This window comes from Danio rerio, chromosome 12 (genome assembly GCF_049306965.1).
Source record: "Danio rerio strain Tuebingen ecotype United States chromosome 12, GRCz12tu, whole genome shotgun sequence".
Lineage (NCBI taxonomy): Eukaryota > Metazoa > Chordata > Actinopteri > Cypriniformes > Danionidae > Danio > Danio rerio.
Window position 1 is genome coordinate 21,887,191 of NC_133187.1, and position 23,647 is coordinate 21,910,837.

Below are 23,647 nucleotides of genomic sequence, written 5' to 3' on the forward strand. Positions count from 1 at the left end.
TTTACATTTAAAATTGCATTACGTGTGCGCTTACAATAAATAAACTACAATAAACTGTCTAGTGTGGGTGATAGGAAACCTTTTAAGGTGCAGCAGAAACAGGGACTAGTCGCCACAAATGAAGGACAAAATGTCAGTAGCTATAAAGGTTTGAGTTTAAATGTACACCTTTCCTCATAAATATTTATCCTGAAGTGACAACCTTCCTGAACAATTGGTACCAGTAACCCTACGGTAACACAGATGTTGACAGAGTAGAAACAGCATAGAAAGTAATTGTTTTAGAGGGTCAAATGGCTGACATGTGTCTTCTCTGCAGCCCACATAGTCATTCCTCCAGCAAGGAACAGTAAAGTCTTTCAATGGGATTTTGTACATCTTTGGGGTGACACCACAAAACATCTCATAAAACTATCAGGAATATCTGCCAAATTGCTGAGATACAAGCAGATGTCATCAAATTATCAGGCAACGATTGCAAAGCCATGCTTCTGATAGTGCTTTCTTGTAGATGAAAACAAAAGACAAAAATGAAGACAAAGATGAAGACAAAAAATGGTCTACAGGCAGAGCCCTGGGGCACACCCGCAGCTTAATTTTGTGACTTGGACAGCTCAACCCTCCCTGAAGGTCCTGTTCTGTATCTGGTTACACTATTCTATGATGTTCACCTCCACACAATTGATTTTGTAACTTTTTAATAAGTCAGTGAACACTCATTAGAGTATAAGTATACTATTAAGATGGGGGTAGTACAATAGGACTATGTAGTGAAAAGAATATTAGGTAGTAGAAGGCCTGTTGGGAGACTAGAATAACAAAGTGTTAGCAGAAAATAGGAAGACAGTTTAATGTTCTAATCACTGCTAATCATTATTAATAGTTGTAAAGTTGCAATTTTTAAAGGACTTTTAAAATGAAGTGTTGATAAACATGTCTGAAAATGGATTTTGAGTGTTTATGTTTTCACTTAAAGTAATCCTGAAATTTGAGTTTCATTATGAGTCGATCAGTCAGCTTTGAAGGCAACACTTGATTATCCTGTTTAGAGAGCCACTTCAGCACAAATCAGCAAAGCTGTAATTTAGCTGGCAAGCTATTCACTGGGACGGCACGCTGTGATTGGTTAGGAGCTGTTCCTGGTACAACGGTCCACGTGCCTAGTCCTTGGGAGGGCTTCTCAAACATGTCTACACTTGCCCAGACTGTGTCATGCCCGCATCAACCCTCTAACCGTGTATTGAATTGCAAAAGATGGTCAACGAAATCGTAGTACAGAACACGTAGATCACATAGCACAAAAAAATCACATGGCATATGAATGGCTTACTAGAACTGTCCTTTATAGAGACAGGAAATTCTGTTCTGCTCTGTTATCTCCATGTGGAGATTAATTAAGCTTGAGTTACTGCTGAAAACAGGTGAGGTGGTCAGCTGTGCAAACTGGGGTAAAGTGCAGCCAAGTTTAATTTCAATGGTATGTAGTGATAGATTGATAGATGGACAGATAGACGGACAGACAAATGGATGCAAAAACTGATAGATAGAAGTTCAATTCAATTCATGTTTATTTCTATAGCGCTTTTACAATGTAGAATGTGTCAAAGCAGCTTAAAATAGAAGTTGGATTGAAATAGTGGATTGATTCCAGATTCCAGATTTCAGAGTTTAAGTTTAGTTTAGTTCAGTTCAGTGATTAGAGATTAGTTGGCATGTAAATGCAATGTAACTTAATTCAACAAACGGACCATATGCCAACTTATTCTCATTAGATTATGAGTAGACTGTTAGGTTAGGGTTAGGGGTGGGGATAGGGTTAGGGTTAGTGTAAGTTGATCTGTACTTGCAAAGTTTCTTATAGTCAGTTAAATGTCTGTTGAAGGTGCATTATCAACAGATATTAAGCAGACAGTCTACTAATACTCAAATGGACCATCAAATTAAACTGTTACCAAAAATGTATTACAGGAGAGTCTGTGAGATGCTGATTTCATAACAGCACGTGTAATAATTGGTGTTTTAATTCATGTCAAAAACCCTTACTCTCAGATCTCTCATTATTGGAGCGGATGAGCTTTAATGAAGTACTTGAAGGTGTTCTTAATCTAAATGTTAATCAGGCAGCTCACAGCAAACTGCCTCGGCATTGATAACTTTCTAGATGACCAGTAGCATTAGCATCAACTACAGTCTGACATTATTTAAGAGTAAAGGGTTATTTTATGTATGCAGTTATTTTAGCATAACTGACCCCCTCAGAGCAAGACTCTTCAATATCGTTGACAACCTCATGCTCCATCCAGTCCTTTCGTAAAGCTGATCCAGCACAGAATAACCGGAGACAGGAGCCGCACCTTGGGTCGGGGCAAGTCCACACATGCTCTGTTTACTAATTAGACACGCTAGTCGTGAGGGAGAACAATGCACCATTCCTCAGCACAATGCTTCAGACGGCGTGAGGGAGGTCCAGATCCTAATACTCTCTGTTTTTCCAGTTATGAAAACTGATACTGATGCTGTAAGAATTCATCATTGGAATTGACACTTTTGAGTGGGTGGGGGGTGGAAACTACTGATATGTAGCAGAACCAGTAATACATTTAATCCTAGATTGAATTCTTGAGAACATGAGAATGGTTGATAAACTGAACGTGCACTACCTGACAAAAGTCTTGTCGTCGATCCCAGTTGTAAGAGCAGCAAATAAAAATGTGACTTCTAGTTGATCAATTGGAATCAACAATCATCACAAATACTTCAGACCTATTGGTACACGCATGGACCCAAGATTCTCATAGAAGTCAGTCAAGTCTGGTGAGGGAAAAATCATGGTTTGGGGTTACATTCAGAATGGGGGGATGCAAGAGATCTGCAGAGAGGATGGCAACATCATTTGTGCTGCCCCTTATACTACAAACCACAGGAAGGGGCAAATTCTTTAGCAGGATAACACTCCTTCTCATACTTCAGCCTCCACATCAAAGCTCCTAAAAGCAAAGAAGCTTAAGGTGCTCTAGGATTGATAAGCCCAGTCACCAGACATGAACAATATTGAGCATGTCTGAGGTAAGATAGAGGAGGAGGCATTGAAGATGAATCCAAAGACTCTTGATGAACACTGGGAGTCCTGCAAGAACCCTTTCTTTGCCATTCCAGATGACTTTATTTATAAGTTAGTTGCATCATTGCAGAGATGTATAGATGCAGTCCTCCAAACTCATGGAAGTCATACACAATATTCATTTTTTTCCCACTGCACCATGACTTTATATTCTATACTGCACAGTGCACAATATTTCTGTTAAGTGACAAGACTTTTGTCTAAGCAAAGACAGACCTTTCTGCCCTAATTTATTAATTAAAAATCATAGCATGATCACATTTTATTTAGGTAAAATAAGTGTAATCTTGAGGCCTTTCCATTTCCAAGGTTTCCATTTATGTATGTATTTAATAGGATAATATTTGGTCACCTTAGAATTATGAAGTTCTATGTGACATTTTTTGTCAAAATTGAGTTCAAGAGTTCACACTTAGCTGATGATTGATAATAAAGCTAGTTTGGTGTGCTGTCCCGGGAGAGAGCCCTGAGCTTATAAGATCCTCGAGCCCTGGGCTCCCTCCCGTTGCAAGGCGAGAGGGGAGTTTGAGCTCAGGTAGATCTCGATGACTCCCCCTCTTGCTTGTTGAGTGCTTGTTTTTGAACTGTGGGAGGAAACCGGAGGACCCGGGGAAAACCCACGCGACCACGGGGAGAACGAGCAAACTCCACACAGAAATGCAGTCTGGTTTGGAAAGGAATTAAACCAGGGGTATTCTTGTTGTGAGGCAACAGCGCTAATCGCTGGCCACCGTGACGCCCGTTTGAAAGGAGGGAAAGTGGGGTTCTTCAAGACAAAGATATTGAGATGAGAAAAGTCTGGTTATTTATAGTGAGTTAAGGATCGTCTAATAGGATAATCAGTCATTAGCTAAAGTTAGAACAGCTGTGAACAATCATAAGCACGTGATCCTCTCGAAATTTGTTTATAAATAAACTTCACTTATTGACATTTTCTTATCAAATGACAACTTATTTACATTATGGGATGTTTTTTATAAGTTGTTTACATTTTAAGACTTTTTATTTAAAAGTATTATAAAAAATGTTACACACAGACTGTTTGCTAAGGAAAGCAAAAAATTTGAAGCTCAATATCTCAAAATCACTCAGAACGCAGATAGAACCTTCAATTCAACAAAAAAACTAATTTTGTAGAACATACAGTGATCAAAATAAAATAAAAAACAGCAATGATTTTAGCTCTAAGAAATGTTTCTTTTTTAAGGTTACAGCATATTAGCAGGAAGTGAAAAGGCCCTTGTTTTGAATTTAGCTGAGATCATAATCAGCGCTTCCACAATTCTGTGACTGTAGTGGGTGTTTTAATATGACTTTGTTAGCTCATTGTCCTGCATGAATATTGCTGACTGATTGAATGATGAATGCAGAGAGGGAACTGCATGTTCCTGAAGGAGCTTCAGATATGCATCTTAATTTACTTGTCTAATTGAATAAGACTCTAAAATAAATAAAGATAAAGTCACAATCTTTCACCATAGTTTTTTCGTCTGGCTTCAAAACGTTCAGTTTATATGATCAGTTAAATAGAACTTGTCAGATATCAAGGAAATTACCAACAATAGTTTCAGATTAATACCTGCAAATAAAGGCAAAACACAAGGTGTAACTTATGAAATACTTAAAAATATTCCTTTACTACAATTAATTCCTTTATTACTTTTCAGATAAGTTGTGACCTCAAGATTTTGCAAATTGTTCACTAGTTTCCACTGTATACAGTGAAAGAAGGTTGTTGGTCTGAGTCCAGGCTGTGTCAGTTGGCATTTCTGTGTGGAGTTTGCATGTTCTGCTCGTGTTCATGGAGGTTTCCTCCGGGTGCTCTGGTTTCCCCCACAGTCCAAAGATTTGAATGATGGTGATTAGAATTAATTAAATTGGCCGTAGTGTATGTGTATGTGTGTGTGTGTGTGTGTGTGTGTGTGTGTGTGTGTGTGTGTGTGTGTGTGTGTGTGTGTGTGTGTGTGTGTGTGTGTGTGTGTGTAAATTTGAGAGTGTATGTTTTACCATACTGGGTTGCAGCTGGAAGGGCATCTGCTGTGAAAAACATATGCTGGATAAGTTGGCAGTTCATTCCGCTGTGGCGACCCCTGATGAATAAAGGAACTAAGCCGAAGTAAAATTGATAAACTACAGTGTTTTTTAAATTTATTCATTTGAATCATTCTATAAATTGAACAATAATTAATACAGAGTTCTACAAATCAGACACAAATCTAACCTGTGACCTTTAATGTCATCACTTTTATTTAGGATGTATTAAAAAGAAGATTTGTACTTGATTTGTTGTTCTTTCCTTAAACAAAACAGCAGAGTAAAACAAAGCATTTACTCCTGATGTTAGCCATTAGTGGTTGCATATACTTATTTAAATTTGATCTCATATTTACGTATTTGCCAGTCCAAGTTCTCTAGAGGTAATTGTCAGAATATGTTTATGGATAATTGGATGTGTGTAAACAAACATCAGCATATACTGATGACCAGCTGTGCATCTGCTCCACTGAGGTCACTCATTTTTCCTTGAGAGGGCATTGTGTGGGTTTAAAGGAGCTCGTTAGACATGTCCCTAACTAGCAGAAATGTAATTTACAAACAGAAGACTGGAGGGCTGAGGATCAGAGGTGCTGGGGGAGACGAGCCCTCGCTGCCTGAGGCCTGGATCTGACAGCTCAAAGAAGCAGAGACGGAGAGCAAGACAGTTAACTCTTGTAACACTAAAGGCCTGCCATGCTGAATAGATTGTCACTGACTTAAACAGGCTGCTTCTGAATAAAGACTGGATAATGAATGATTAAACCTTCATTTTATATTCTGGTTTGATACTTGAGTACTATTAAGTAATTATTTTTTTATTTTTTTATTTTTATTTTTTATTATTTCGTGTTTTTAATGTTTTGTGACTTTTCTCATTTAAGATCATGGACATGCAAAATATACAAATGTTCTATTACCTTTGGGGTGTTTAATATTTTAGTTTTTATGTTTGATAACTTAAAGGTTTAAGACAGTGGGACAGAAAAAAATATTTTTGTCAGTTGCTTAACTATAGCCTAACAGTGTTTTCTAGACATGGGTGTTTGAATTTTGTTTTAAATGATAATTAAAGTCATAAGCATTAACTTGAGTATGTATCTATATGAGTATGCATGTTAAGGTCAGAATTATTAGCCCTCCTTTGAATTTTTATTCTTTTTTAAATATTTCCCAAATGATGTTTAACAGACCAAGGAAATGTTCACAGTATGTCTGATAATATTTTTTCTTCAGGAGAAAGTCTTATTTGTTTTATTTTGGCTAGAATGAAAGCAGTTTTAATTTTTTAAAAACCATTTTAAGGTCAAAATCATTAGCCTCTTTAAGCATAGTTTTTTTTTTCGATATACAGAACAAACCATCATTACACAATAACTTACCTAATTGCCCTAACCTGCCTAGTTAACATAATTACCAGTTAAGCCTTTCAATATAACTTTAAGCTGAAAACTAATGTCTTGACAAATATCTAGTCAAATATTATTTAATGCCATCATGGCAAAGATTAAAAAACAAAAATCAGTTATTAGAAATCAGTTATTAAGACTATTGTGTTGAGAAATGTGTTATTTTATGTTCATTTTATTATAATAAACCCACATCTACCCCACCCACATTGCTATTATATGTGTACGTGATAATATATGCAGAATTTTAACTTGAACAGACAAAGTCAAATGTTGCAACATTCATTAAAATATAATAATAAAAAATTGTGAAAACATCAGGTAGGATTTTTTTTCACCTGCATAATATTGTATTGTTACAATTATAATTTAGCTTTTTTATATTTTTATTTAGCATTTTATAATTTTATAAAATGCGGTATAAAATATTTAAAACTCATGCTATTTTCTTTGTATTTTACAGTCTATTCAAATTTTTAGTTAATATTATTGCAGACATATTCACTAAAATAACATTTATTAGTCATCAATTTCTTAACCAACAGAGCAGCTGTCATAAAGGTCAAAGGGTCACTCGCAGATCATTTGCGCTGTTTACTTTGTCCTCCTCTTATGACTTAGCTGAATTAAAAATTTCTATTTCCAATTTATTTATTTTTTAATTCCCTGTTAATAGTAAGATGTATAGTGCCAGTAGGGGTGTAACAGTGTGACATCGTATTCAAGTATTCATTCTATAATATAATCATTCATCTTTGAAAGTATGTTGATCAGTTCATTTGTGTCCCCTCTTCACCTGCAGTGTGTTAAGTAGATCAGCCTGCTGTCTGTGTGCTGTTCTAGAATGACGGCTCTGGGCACAGGTGGCAGACAGACCAGGTTTATGGAGCCGGGTCTCTCTGTCTCTCCAGCGATGTGTGACGTTGCGGTGTGTGTGTGTGTGTGTGTGTGAGGCAGGTGTGTACTGTCCATCCAGCCCCCCGTTCACCTGTGTGCCTCTGACCTGCAGCAGTGGCTCTGGGGGTCTGCGGCGCCTCTACGTGCTCATCTGCGGGACAATGAGGATCGACAGCCTGCCACTGACCACCTGCTGCGCAGCTGCCAGGTTCCTGTTTCAGAATCGGTTTTCAGCTGCACCTCCCCCTTCATCCATCCATCTCTCCACTGCTCCAGCCGTCTGCCTGCAGCCGATCAGATGGAGGTACAGCACACAGCACTCACTCAACGTGACGTACAATATTAAACAATATTATCAGATGTTACAGTTAGTTTTGTTTATTGATGCTGGATTTTAGATTGTGTTTGCTTTTTTCCTCAATTTACATTTAGCTTACCTTTACTATCATCTAACACTTCCTTAGAGCGATAGTGCACCCAAAAATGAAAATGTACACATTATTTACTCTCCCTCAAGTGGTTCCAAACCTTTTGTTTCTCTATTCTGTTAAACCCTAAAGAAGATGTTTTGAGGAAAGTTCAAAAGCTGTAACCTTGTGGACTGGCTAAGAAGAAAAAACAAATACTATTGAAGTCAATGGCTTTGTCAAAGGTTTTGCTTTCTTCAAAATGTCATCTTTTGCGTTGAACAGAATAAAGAAAGGGGGTTGTAACAAATATTCTTTCATTCATTCATTCATTCATTCATTCATTCATTCATTCATTCATTCATTCATTCATTCATTCATTTTCCTCCGGCTTAGTTCCACCAACTTATCCAGCATGTTTTCACACAGCGAATGCCCTTCCAGCTGCAACCGTGTATCAGGAAACACTTATAAACTCCCATTCACAATCATACACTACGGCCAATTTAGCTTATTCAATTCACCTAAACCGCATGTCTTTGGACTGAGGGAAACAGGAGCACCCGAAGGAAACCCACAAGAAAACGAGGATAACATGGACACCACACAGAAATGCCAACTGACCCAGTTGGAATTGGAATGCTGTGTATGGAGCTAATAATATGCCAAAACAATCTGAATTTAAATTGTTTTAATTTGAATTATTATTAACAATTGTAATTTAATAAAACTGAATATAGAGCTTTACCAGAGATGGGTTGTGGATGGAAGGGCCTCCGCTGCGAAAAACATGTGCTGAATAAGTTGGTGTTTCATTCCACTGTGGCAACCCCGGATTAATAAAGGGACTAAGCCGAAAAGAAAATTAATGAATGAACTAATACAGGGTGGCGTGGTAGCGCAGTAGGTAGTGCTGGTACCTCTCAGCAAGAAGGTCGCTGGTTCAAGCCTCAGGTGGGTCAAATGGCCTATTTGTGTGGAGTTTGCATGTTCTCCCCCTGCGTTTGTGTGGGTTTCCTCTGGGTACTTCGGTTTCCCCAAAGTCCAAAAGACATGCGGTACAGGTGAATCGGATTAGCTAAATAGTCTGTAGTGAATGAGTGTGTATGGATGTTTCCCAGAGATGGGTTGCAGCTGGAAGGGCATCCGCTGCATAAAACAAATGCTGGATAAGTTGGCGGTTCATTCCTCTGTGGCGACCCCGGATTAATAAAGGGACTAAGCTGAAAAGAAAATGAATGAATGAATGAATAAAACTGAATATCATTTGCCCTCAAAAAAGATTTGAATTTCTTAACTTGAATATTGAACATTTGAAATTTTAGACAACTGAATTTTTTAAATCAGGTTTTTATAGACGTATTTTCAAACTTCAGATTTTTTTGGTTTTGAATTCATACGTTGCAAATATTGGGTTTGCAAAAAATATTTATTATTATTAATATTATATTAATATTAATATTTCCTAAATGATGTTTAACAGAGCAAGAAAATTATCACAGTATGTATGATAATATTTTTTCTTCTGGAGAAAGTGTTATTTGCTTTATTTCGGCTGTAGATTAAAAGCTGAAATTAAAAAAAAAAAAATAAGGACAACATTATCAGCCTCTTTAAGCTAACTTTTTTTATCATCTACAGAACAAACCATGGTTATGCAATAACTTGCCTAATTACCCTAACCTGTCTAGTTAACCTAATTAATCTAGTTAAGTCTTTAAATGTCATTTTAAGCTGTATAGAAGTGTCTTGAAAAATATCTAGTCAAATATTATTTACTGTCATCACGACAAAGATAAAATAAATCAGTTATTAAAAATGAGTTATTAAAACTATTGTGTTTAAAATGTGTTGAAAAAATCTCTCTGTTAAACAGAAATTGGGGTGGGGGGGAAACAAACAGTGGAGGCTAATAAGTCAGGGGGCTAAAATTCTGACTTCAACTGTATGTTTTAAATTTTCAAGATCAAGAAGTTTGAAACATCAAATTCAGTATTCTAAAATTTAAACCAAAAATTTGTAATCAGATCAATCTTGTGATCAGATTGTGAAATTCAGATTGTGCAGAAAGTGGGTCAGTAGTCCTGACAAATTTAAATTCTGATTGTTTTGGGATATTATTAGCTCCATAGCAGTAAGGCAACAGTGTGAACCACTGAGCCAACTTGTAACTTGTAACAAGTAAAGGGTGAGTAAATTCATTCATTCATTTTCTTTTTGGCTTAGTCCCTTTATTAATTTGGGGTCGCCACAAGTGAAGTGAGTAAATGATGACAGAAAAAAACTATGAACAAGAATGAACAATCCCTTTAAAGCTGAAATTGAAATTGAATTAAATTAACCATACAAGTAAGTTTTACAATTTCATTAACATAAACTTAAAAAGTAAAAAAAAAGTAATGTAAGGGAAGTAAGGGAAAAAGTAATGATTTCACTATATATTACAATTTATTTGTCCTGGGTACTATTATGTGCTCTAATTTCCTCTATTTTCCATCTTAATGTTATAACATTATGTCTAGATAACATTTAAAACACTAATGATCACATGTTGCTTTGGAATTTTAAAGGTATAGTTCACCCAAAATGAAAATTGGCTCACTATTTACTCATCCTCAATCAAGTGTTTCCAAACCTTTAAGAGCAAAAAATAAAATGTTAGAAACCAGTAAAACAAGTACTACTGAATTCAATGGCTATCAACATCAAAATAACTTCTTTTGTGGTCAACAGAAATCAGAAATTCACAGAGGTTTGTAACAAGTAAATGGTGTGTAAAGGCAAGTCATTCAGTTATAGGTAACCTGCCTCATTTAAATACAATGAAATTAACTTCACAAGTATGTTTAACTTACAATACATTATCCAAATGACAATGCAATGTCAGTCATCAATGATGACAAATAAAGGCTTTCAGACTTTCTGTCAGAATGTCTGACAGAGTTTAACCGGAGTCTGTAATTGTGATTGTGGTTAATTTATTGTTCCAGAACATAATGATGAGAACACTAATACACTATAAGGCAAAATAGTTTTAACCTTTCTTTGTAGTTTGGGATTATTAAAGATATAAGTATTGGCTAATTAGCTGAAATAAATAAAATAAATTAACAAATTATGCCTATATATTTTACTGAGTATTTTACTGAGTAAATTTAACACTGCTATAATCACTTCATCTTGAATCACAGCTCAACATATAAAGAGGTTACTTCTTGATCTGATGGCTTTGTTTTGAGTCTGGTCTGAAAAGTCCAATATGTTGTTCATTTTATGTTTGGGGTATGTACTTTTAAAAAAAATGTATACAGGAATGAGAGTAACACTGGAATGGGACACATGTTTTTTTTTTTTTTTTTGTATTTTTCCAGAGATGAAAGGATGTCTCAAACCACTGATCAGAAGTGTGGTTAATCTGTCAACAGCTGGAAGACAAAATGTCCTCTCTTGAGCAGACGAGTGAACTGTTAAATCCACAAAACTTTCATGTCAAGCTAACATAAGTATGGGCAGTAATACAGGGTAAAACTTTAAAATAATGGTCCATTAGTTAATGTTTATTGACTAACATGAACAAACAATTTAGTAATACATTTATTATGGCATTTATTCATCTTTGTTAATGCTAGTTAATATTATTCAAGTTAAATTGCATTAGTTTGTTAATTCACTGTGCATTAACTAATGTTAATAAGCACAACTTTAGTTTTTAATAATGCATTGGTTAATGTTGAACTATTAATAAATACTTTACTTATTATTCATACTTAATTAATGTTAGTAAATACATAAACATTCGTTAATGGGTTATTATTCAAAAGTTATACCTAGACAGTGATGTATTACAAATGTGCAACCTTATTATTATTCGTAATAATAATAAATATTATAATATTAAAATGTTATAATTATTATTTGTTATTTGTAATATATTAATATTATGTGGAAAAATTAAATAATCAAACACAAAATGCTAAAAATATATTTAAGCATATTTTAAATATCTTTAAATCCAATATTAAGATACAACAAATGTTATTTCAATAACAGTCAACAAGTTAAATTAGTCAATATTATTGTAATTATTATTATAGAGAAGATTATCTTTAACTTATTATTATCTATTAACTTTTCCAACACTAAGTGAAAGGCGTAAGGAAACCACCTCATGTACTCCCACTAAAATACTCAATATGACAGTTTAGCACCACTGCATTGTTTCCTGCCTAAGGCTCCAGTGTCATCTACCTTCTTTGGCTACATAAGGCATTTGCTATACTCAGGAGTAAACTTAATGTCATGAAGTCTCCTTTATTCCTTGCCCTTCTAGAAGAGAACGTTCTCTCAACTTTGGCTAACATTCCCTACAGGTTGTGTAAATGTTTTAAACAGAACATTTCAATGTAGTATTTAATGAATATTAAAAAAAAAACAAAAAAAATGTTTTTTTCCCCCAATACAATGAACAAGAACATTCTAGCAATGTTGTAAAAATGTTGGTAAGGGACCAGATTAAGCAATGTTTTATAAAACCAAAGTAAGAACATTCTCACAATCACATTAGAAATGTCTTAAGAACATCATTGAGATGTGAGATGTGGAATGTTCTTTGAAGAATGTTCTAGCAATAAGACATTTGAACAAAGCTATACCACATTTTATCTGCAACATTTAAAAAACATTTTAAGATTATTGAAATGGCACCAGATTGAACACTGTTGTCTTAGAAAACTTTTCACAATGTTTTATACCAAATTAAGGGCATTCTCACAGTCACATTAGAGAAATGTTATAAGAACATGATTTCTTTTCAATAACGAGACAGAAACACAATTAACATACTAATTCTAACCTGTACTTATTGAAATATATAAATTGTCATGTTCAAAAACGTATTGCAGACACATAAGTAAAACCTAGTGGTTTGAAAAATAGTGGCAAAGCATACAGATTAAAAGTGACAATTAATTAGTATTTCATGCAATTAGTAAAATTTGTATTGTGTGTCGGCAAATTCTTCTTCTTTTAAAAATACCTGATTTTTTAATTGTTTTCTTTTTTTGCTTTGTTTGTTACACTTGTTTTAAAATGAGCACAAGAATGTAAGAAAACACATTGCTACAGTAAAATCATATTTTTCAAATGGTTATAGAGAGTGTTTTGTGTCTGTCATATCGTTACTGTACATTTCAGGAAAAAAAAAATGTTATTAACAAACATTTAGAATATTTAGAGAATATTGTCCTGACTTTATAAAAGGCTTTCTGATAACTAGAACAATATACCTGCTGAAAATGTTAGAGTATAACATTTTAAGAATGGTACCGTTAAATGAGATTAAAATGTTTTAGAAAACATTTACCTGTCTTTTAAGAGAATGTTCTGGGAAGTAAAATAAAACAATACGATGAAATGTTATAATAATGTTAAAGTATAATGTTGTAGCAATATTACTTCAAAATGTATTTAGAATTTATCTAGAGATAGTTTTGCTACCATTAAAGAGAACATTCTGGGAACTTAAAGAAAACTACCCACTAATATTGTAATAAAAATGTTAGAGTATAATGTTCTAAAATTGTTACCAGCGAATGTGGTTAGAATGTTTCTAGAAAATGTTTTTCTATCTTTTAAGAGAATGTTCTGGGAATTAAAACAAAACTACCTGCTAAAAACAGTGATGCAACATTGCTTGGTAATACTCAGAACATGTAGAGAACCAATCATTTCTAGCTGGGTGTGCTCTTAAATTGTTGTATAGACAATTTATAGTGTTTGATGTTTTTTACTTATTGTTTTAACCTTGTTTGTTCATCACGTTATATATTAGTATTTTAATTAGTCATATGTTATTTTAAGTGTGTTTTTGACACATTTCAAGAAATTGTGCTGCAATACCTTGTCCTGTCATTTAAAAATAAACTAAACTAATTATTATAATAATTATGATGAAATGACAAAAACAAATGATCTAGCATCATGAAAGAGTTTATAATGTCTCTTTATTATTCATATGAAATTATAATTAAATAAGTAGCTTTATTATCAAATAGTAGCTCAAATGAGGGCCCTTTAAAACTTAACAGTGGCCCTTGAGTCTAAAAGAAATTGGGTCAACAACTAAAAGCAACAACAGAAAAACTCTAAATCTATTTTTACCATTTTAATACACTACTAAAAGAGACTTATTTATTACAATGATCATATAAACTCCTTTACACAAAAGATCTGATATTTTGTCTTTCATTGAAGCTGAACGTGTGGAGCTTATGTTTTGCAGTTCAGTGTCACTTCCCGGCAGGCATCTTGATGTCAAAACAACATTAAAAAAACACGTCAAAAATCAAAGCTCTGCTTGGTGCTCTTCCTTTTTCAGTTCACTGTTCAAGACACAAGGCAGATTTTGTGGCTTTTGTGTCACTCCTGGCCAGCTGCCGTATTCTACTGCATTGGAAATCAACCTACTCACTCCTTGAGGATTAATGATGATTTTCACTTAGAAGAATTAGACACTTGGAAGGGTTCTTCCAAAGAACTTTTGTAAAACTTAGGGTTTTCTTCTTTGATACATGGAAGCATATACTTTCTGAATATTGGATGGGAGGAATTGATAACCACTAAGTTAGTGATTGAGTTATTGAGTGAGGGTGTTAGTGAGGGATTGAGTTGTGTAATAAGTCAGTAAAGGATTGATTTAATGAGTGAGTTTGTGATTGAGTTTGTGGGTGAGTTGGTGAGGGTTAATGACAGTGAGTGACTGAGTGAGTGAGTGAGTTAGTGAGTGAGGGAGTTAGAGAGTCAGTTAGTTATTGTTTGAGTGAGTGGTTGAGTTAGTGAGTGATTGAGTGCTGGAAGAGTGAGTGGGTGAGAGATTAGGTGAGTGAGTCAGTGATTGAGTGAGTTAATAAGTTAGTGAGTGACCTGGTGAGTGAGGGTGAGAGTTAGTGAGTTGGTAAGTGAGTGAGTGATTTAATGAGTGAGTTAGTGATTGAGTTAATAAGTGAATTATTGAGTTATTTAGTTAGTGATTGATTTAGTTAATGAGTGAGTTAGTGAGAGAGTTAGTGAAGAAGTGACGGAGTTAGGGAGTTAATTGGTGAGTTAGTGAGCTAATAAGAGAGTTAGTGATTTAGTTAACGAGTGAGTTAATGAGTGTTTGTGGGAATGAGTTAGTGAGTGACTTAGTGAGTTGGTGAGTGTGTTGTTGAGTTAGTGAGTGAGATAATGAGTGAGTTAATGAGTGAGTTAGTAAGTTATTTAGTTAGTGATTAATTTAGTTAATCAGTGAGTTAGTGAGTTAGTTAGTCGATGAGTGACTGAGTTATAAAGTTAAAAATTGAGTTAGTGAGTTATTTAGTTAGTGATCGATTTAGTTAATGAGTGAGTTAGTGAGTGTTTGAGGGAATGAGTTAGTGAGTTGGCGAGTGTGTTATTGAGTTAGTGAGTGAGATAATGAATAAGTGGGTTAATGAGTGAATTAGTTAGTTATTTAGTTAAAAAATGGTTCAGTTAGTGAGTGAGTGATTGAGTTACTGTGTTAGTGAGTGGTTGAGGGAGTGAGTTATTGAATAAGAGAGCTGGTGAGTGAGTTAATGAGTGAGTTGGGGAGTGAGGGAGTTAGTTAATGAGTGAGTGAGCTAGTGAGTTGATGGATACATTTGTGAGTAAGTTTTTTAGTAAGTTGCTGAGATTGGTTGAGTTTGTGAGTTGGGTGAGTGAGTTTGTGACTATGTCAGTTAGTTAGCGAGTAAGTACATGAGTTACTAATTGATTGTGATTTGAACGAGTGAGTTAGTGAGTGATTGGAGGACTGAGTGAGTTAGTGAGTGAGTGAGCTAGTGAGTTAATAGGTTAGGGAGTGAGGGACTTAATGAGTAAGTTAGTTGGTGAATTAGTGAGTCGATGAGTGACTGATTGAGTTAGTGAGTTAATGAGTGAGTTAGTAAGTTATTCAGTTAGTGATTGATTTAGTTAACGAGAAAGTTAGTGAGTGAGTTAGTGGATGAGTGACTGAGTTAGAGAGTTTATAAGTGAGTTAGTGAGTTATTTAGTTTGTTTGTTAGTTTGTTTTATTTAGTTTGATTGATTTAGTTAATGAGTTAGTTAGTGACTGAGTTAGTGACTGTTTGAGGGAATGAATTAGTGAGTTAATAAGTGAGTTAGTGAGTTATTTAGTTAGAGAATGGTTTAGTTAATGAGTGAGTTAGTTAGTGAGTGATTGATTAAGTTACTGAGTTAGTGAGTGGTTGAGGGAGTGAGTTATTGAGTAAGTGAGCTGGTGAGTGAGTTAATGAGTGAGTTAGTGAGGGAGTGAGTTAGTTAATGAGTAAGTTAGTGGGTGAGTGAGTTAGTTAATGAGTGAGTGAGCTAGTGAGTTGATGGATACGTTTGTGAGTAAGTTTGTTACTGAGTTGCTAAGATTGATTGAGTTTGTGAGTTGGGTGAGTGAGTTTGTGACTGAGTCAGTTAGTTAGCGAGTAAGTACATGAGTTACTAATTGATTGAGTGAATGAGTGAGCTAGTGAGTGATTGGAGGACTGAGTGAGTTAGTGAGTTAGTGAGCTAGTGAGTTAATGACTTAGGGAGTGAGGGACTTAATGAGTAAGTTAGTTGGTGAATTAGTCGATGAGTGACTGATTGAGTTAGTGAGTGATTGAGTCAACAAGTAAGTTAGTGAGTGATTTAGTTAATATGTGAGTTAATAAGTGAGTGAGCTAGTGAGTTAGTGAGTGAGTTTGTGTGTGGGTGAGAGTGATTGAGTTAGTGAGTTAGGTAATGAGTGAGTTTGTGAGTGAGTGGGTGAGTCAGTTAGATAGTGAGTGAGTTAGAGAGTTAGTGAGTGAGTGATTAAGTGATTGAGTTAGTGAATGAGGGAGTTAGAGAGTGAGTGAGTTAGTCATTGATTGATTGAGTGGGTGAGGTAGTTAGTGATTGGAGGAGTGAGTGGGTGAGTATGTTAGTGAGTTAATGAGTGAGTTAGTGCGTAATGGAGTGATTAAGTTAGTGAGTGAGTTAATGAGTGTGTTAATCAGTGATTTAGTTAGTGAGTAATTTAGTTAATGAGTTAGTGAATGAGTGACTAAGTTAGTGAGTGATTGAGGGAGTGAGTTAGTGAGTTTGTAAGTGAGTAATTGAGTTAGCGAGTGAGTTAATGAGTGTGTGAGGTAATTAATGAGTTAATGGGAAAGTGAGTGGACTAATGAGTGAGCTAGTGAAAGAGTAAGTGAATTAATGAGTTAGTAAGTGAGCTAGTAAATTAATGGATGAGTTCTTTAGTGAGTTTGTTAATGAGTTGGTAAGGGCAATTGAGTGAGTGAGTGAGTGAGTGAGTGAGTGAGTGAGTGAGTGAGTGATCTAGTGAGTTAGTTAATGAGTGAGTTTGTGAGTGGTTGAGTTAGTTAACGAGTGAGAACATGAGTTGCTAATTACCTGAGTGAGTGGGTGAGTTAGTGAGTAATTGGAGGACTGGAAGGGTGAGTGAGTTAATAAGTGAGGGAATGAATTAGTGAGTGATTGAGTAAATGGGTGAGTTAATGAGTGAGGGAGTGAGCGACCTAATAAGTGAGCTAGTTAGTGAATTAGTGAGTCTGTGAGTGAGTGATTAAGTTAGTGAGTAATTGAGTCAACGAGTGAGTTAGTGATTGATTTAGTTAATTAGTGAGTTATTGAATGAGTGAGCTAGTGAGTTAGTGAATGAGTTTGTAAGTTGGTGAGAGTGATTGAGTTAGTGAGGGAGTGAGTGATTAAGTCAGTGTGTTAGTTTATGAGTGAGTTTGTAAGTGAGTGAGTGTATCAGTTAGTTAGTAAGTTAGTGAGTGAATGAGTGAGTGAGTGAGTGAGTGAGTGAGTGAGTGAGTGAGTGAGTGAGTGAGTGAGTGAGTGAGTTAATGAGTGAGTTTGCGAGTGATTGAGTTAGTGAATTAATGAGTGGGTTAATCTGTGATTTAGTTAGAGAGTAATTTAGTTAATAAGTGAGTTATTATGTGAGTCAGTAAATTAGTGAGTTGGTGAGTGAGTTAATGAGTGAGTAAGGGAGTCAGTGAGTGATTAAGTTAGTAAAAGAGGGAATTAGTGATTGAGATAGTGAGTTGGTGAGTGAGTGAGTGAGTTAAGTTTGTGAGTTTATTTATTTTGGGAGTCAATAACTGATACAATCATTTTGGATCCCTGTTTATTATCTGACTATCTTTGTACATGTCAAAATGTAGACCTCAAATTGACATCTAACATTCATTCATTCATCTTTTCGGCCTAGTCCCTTTATTTATCCGGGGTCGCCACTGCGGAATGACCCACCAACTCATCCAGCACGTTTTACACAGTGGATGCCCATCCAGCTACAACCCATCTTTGGGAAATCCATCCATACACACTCATTCACTACTGACATTTTAGCCTAATTCACCAATTCACCTGTACCGCATGTCTTTGGACTGTGCAGGAAACAAGAGCACCCGGAGGAAACCTACGCAAACGCAGGAAGAACATCAAAACTCCACACAGAAACACCAATTGACCCAGCCGAGGCTCAAACCAGCGACCTTCTTGCTGTGAGACGACAGCACTACCTACTGCGCCACTGTGTCACCTTTGACATCAAACAATAGCATCAAAAACCAATGCATTTAGATATATTGTAGGAATACAAATCTAGTCTAATCTTTGAATTTCAAATTTAAACTTTCAAACAAACACAACTTTTCCTGTATTATAATGTTTGTGTCGTTATTTTGGTGGTCAGAACAGCACCACTGTGTAGAGACCAAATGGACACTAAGGTTTTGACATCAAATCAATTTGCATTTTTGACATGATGCTTAATGTCAATTTGATGTTGTTTTTGCATCAATATGACCACTGGGTTGTAGTTAATTGAAATGTTTTCAAATAAGAAAATTAGAAGCATCACCAGACTTCTCATCCCCTCTGTATTATTCCATTGAAAAGACACTTTAATCAGAAAGTCCCTTATATTCATAGCTTGTTCCTGGAGTCAACTGAAGAACCAATACTGAAAAAACCCAGACGAGCATATAATGAAACAGAAATCAAGGAGATTAGAGTGAGAGATTAATGGAGAGACGTCACTGCACTGTATCCCAAACATTCCCTGCGGTGGAGAGGGACTCGCTAATCAGCAAATAGCTTGTTATGCACAATTGAAGAAGCGGATTAGAGGATCCCCTGCATGCTGATTTGATTCTGATCAATGATTTGCGATACGGCCCTCTTACCCTTAAATTAGCATGTGTATGGGCCGCTGGACGGAGAGGATGGGGGCAGGAGGAGACATGGCCAATTTCCTCTCAAGTGCCTGTGTGGGGTTTGATGTATAGAGCTCCTAAACAGATCTGATTGCACTGCTTCCCTCAGCTGCTCCTTTGTGCTTATCTGAGTCTGGAAGTAGCAGACGGGGTTCAGAACAAGTTAAAGACACATATCAAATACAGTTTGATGGCAGGGAATGATGGGAATTGTTTCTTGGCATGGTGCTGATGCTGCATAAATGCACAGGCTGTCCGCACTAAATAGTATGTGAGATTAGAGAAAGTGTATCCTGAAGGTAGCGGGTTGAAAACAGTAGAAAGTGTATCGTCACCTTAGAATTATAAGGTTCTATCTGACAAAACTGGTTCTATCTCTTGTCAAAATTGAGTGATTGGCATCTTCTTATTAAATGACAACTTATTTATAGAATTATTGTTTACATTTTAAGACTTTTTATTTAAAAAAAAAATAAAAAGACACACATACTGTACTGTTTGCTATATGGAATGCAATAACTTTGAAGCTCATTATTGTCGTGTTCACACCCATCTTGAGTGTCATTTGTCATAATTGCAGACTTCTTATCAATTAGAAATTATCAGACGGGAGGTTTTGAATATCAGGAAACAGACTTTATTCTCTATAATAAAGCCGAGAAATCGCAGAGCATTCTGAAGTCTCTCCTGGACAATTCCGGTCTTTCTTTATTTCTAAAGTTTCTGTCTTTTCCACAATCTTTGTACAGATTATTTGACACACCCCTGGGTGTCTCGTTTTAACTCCTGACCCTTTTTGGATAAGTATTTACTCTAGGTGGTCACAGGTCTATGTCAGCAACTGTTTTGACACCAGAGTTATCTTTCCATAGATGCAACTTATGCAAAAGGACTAAGTGTTTACACATTGTCATGATGGTACTGTAACTTGATTATATGTTACTCACTCTTGCTTCTGACACATATAGATTCATATGAATGTTAACATATATAATCAGTGCTTTACATATTCAGTTATTCTACATAATCAGTCATTCTTCAGCTTAGCCTTCTTCTAGTGTTGTTCCTGTCCTGTCCTTACTCATCTTACACACAGACATACTACAGTATTTTACCACATGCTGGCATCTTTGCTGCAAACACTCCATGCTTTTTGTGAAGAGAAAATTAACTGCTTTACACTTAGGAAATACTTTACACTGAGAGAATAAAAACCTTCCTCAATATCTTAAAATCATTTAGAACACAGGTATAACCATATAATTCCAAGGTGACTGTGTGTTTGCATTGGATACTAAATGTCCACACTAATGTCTGATAAATTGTTTCAAAACACATAATTTTGCAGAATGAGTTTAAGCATTTAAACATTTCCATTTTAGTTAACAATAAAACTGACATTAATACAAAAAATTGGGTTTCTTTTAGTTAGTTAAACGCTGTTGAAGGAGCAGTATTAACATAGGTAGACAGTCTACTAATACTCGGTTGAGAAGTAATAGGCATGTAGTTGCAATGCAAATTTTAGTCAACTAAATGTGCAATAGGAACCATCAAAATAAAGTCATACAATAAATTGATGAAGATATATTTTTACACACATTAACATAAGTAAATAAATCTCAAAAAAGCATTTGAAAAGAATTGGGGATTTTTTGTGCGTGCAGATTCCATGTGGGTCTGCAAATAACTAAGATAAAAGTATTTCAAGCAAGATGAATGAGCATCCTTAAAAAGCATCCTTATCATTTACTCCCACTCAAGTGGTTTTGAACTTTTATGAGTTTCTTTCTGCTGAACACAATGGAAGATATATTGAAGAACGTTGGTAAAAACAGCCACTTATATATATTTTGTATTATGTTCAACAGTACTAAAGTACAAGTAAATAATGAGAAAATGTTCATTTTTGAGTGAATTATCCCTTTAAATAATTAGGGTTATTAATAATTAATAATAATTAATAATAATAATTTCTTTATTAAAATACCGATTTTCTAGAGTCACTCAAGGCGCTTTACATATTGGAATCTCCTCATCCACTACCAGTGTCCAGCAGCCACCTGGATGACCCAACTACAGCCATTTTGTGCCAGACTGCACACCACACACCAGCTGATTGGTAGGAGGAGACAGAGTGATAAGCAAATTATGGGGATGGTTAAGAGGTCATGATGGACAGAGGACAGTGGACAAATTTGTCCATGGATGCCAGGGTTAGACCCTTTTTCGAAGGACATTCTGGGATTTTTAATGACCATGGAGAGTCAAGACCTTGGTTTGACGTTTAATATGGAAGACGACGCTCACTGAACAATATAGAGTGCCCATCATATACTGGGGCGTTAGGGCCCACATAGACTGCAGGTTGAGCACCCCTGCTGGTCTCATTAACACTGCTTCCAGCAGGAACCTAGCTTTCCAATGTGGTCCCCTATCTAGGTACTGACAACAAAGACACTGATCCTGTTTGTTTACTACAGAAAGGAAGGATGCCTGTGTTGTTATCATTCATCAAAAATGGTATTTGTGTGTATTTTGAATACTGAAACCTACAACCCTAATCCTAAAGGCAGGAACAGATCAGGCCGACACCAAACAACTAGCACTACAACTAACGCAAGGCTATTTATTAAATCCAGGCATAACACTGTGAACACGTTTCAGAAAGCAGTTCTATAGCCTACTGCTAATCAATCTGATTCTGGAGTGCTTTACAGTTTAAAAAAAAATAGAAATTATAAAAAAATCTGATTAGTTTACATAAAAGACTCATGACAGGCAGATGAACAACTTGTTCTTTCTCTAGGATGATAAGATAAAATTGTGGCTAACACTTTTTAAAGGCATCCTCACACATGTTTCATGTACTTACTATAGGAATTACAAATAATTATGCATTGTTTAATGCAACTGACTATTAGCATATTTCACATTTTAACCCTAACCATATACAGTGGTAAGAACATGTAAATATTTAATATTGCTCAGTGAATGAATACTTACTAAAAATAATTATTTCTGGCTTAATTTTTTTTATTTGAAACAAATTAGAATTTTAGTCAACTCAACTTGCATCAAACTGACTGAAAATATTAAGTTGAACTTTGTAACTTTGCAACTTTGCAACTTAAAGGGCACCTATTTTTCTTTTTCAAGATTTAGGATAAGTATTTTGTGTTTCCAGAATGTGTCTGTAAAGTTTCAGCTCAAAACACATGTCAGATTATTTATAATACCTTTTAGGACAGTGGACACACACACACACACACACACACACACACACACACACACACACACAGTGTACACATGTTTAACTTTCCACTGTTTTTACACAGCAAATGTGACAGGATACACATTAATATCAACTGCTGTATAGATATCTGTCATGTCAATGTACAATAAACCTGATTTAACATCCACAAATTGGAATTTAAAGCATCTTCTTTTATAATTGTACAGACGTGCGGTTGTGGTGATAAAATAAAGACGGTAAAATTGCTGTAATTACAAACTGTCAATCAAATCTGTGGGCGGCGAAACCACACTCCTACGTCATGTTGTGATGGGCCTCAAAATGGGATCCAATTTTGATAGAAGAAAATTTAAAATAAGAGCCTTATTGTCTTCAAATCACTCAAATATGACTGCGGACACACTATACCTACACACAGTTCTGTCCAAACAGCTTTCAAAAGATGATTTCCATCATAGGTGCCCTTTAAGAAAATGTAGTTGAAAGCAGATTAACTCATCAACGTTAAAATAACATAAAAACATTTCGTCACCTTGGAATTACATGTATAAGGTTCTATCTGCGTTCTGAATGATTTTGAGATATTGAGCTTCAAGGTTTTTGCATTCCATTTAGCAAACAGTCTGTGTGTAACATTTGTTTTTAAATAAAAATTCTTAAAATGTAAACAACTTATAAAAAAACATCCCATAATGTGAATAAGTTGTCATTTAATAAAAAATGTAAATAACTTAACTTTAACAAAAATGTCAGATAGAACCTTATCATTCTAAAGTGAAAATTTGTTGTCATGACTTTATCATATAATAAAAAAGTGCCTTAATAATGTAACAAATTAATTAAACGCAATTTCATGATGATTTAACATATCCTGAAGCTCACCTCTTCCTCTGATTGTCAAAGTATCTCTGTTTTTCTTAACAAAAGGACTGCATACTTTTAAGCTGTAGTACAAGCAGATAAGTAAACTGAGACACAGCAGGAGACTTTCCTGCCAAAGTGGCAGTGTTCGAGAACAGTCACAGAAGAGCACTTGAGCGACCACTGCAGACCAGAGCCCAGCGCACACATTAATTAGCTAGCTTTTAATTACCATTTGGGCTAAACTAACACCGGGTTTGCAGTGTTTTGTTTGCCACATTAGGGAAATGGGGGATGGGAGACTTATAATTAGCATATAGCTTACAATAGAGGAGCCTTTTTTCTCTTGTGTTTTTCCAGAGGTGGAGGAGAGACGCTGGAGCGTGAAGACGGAGCTG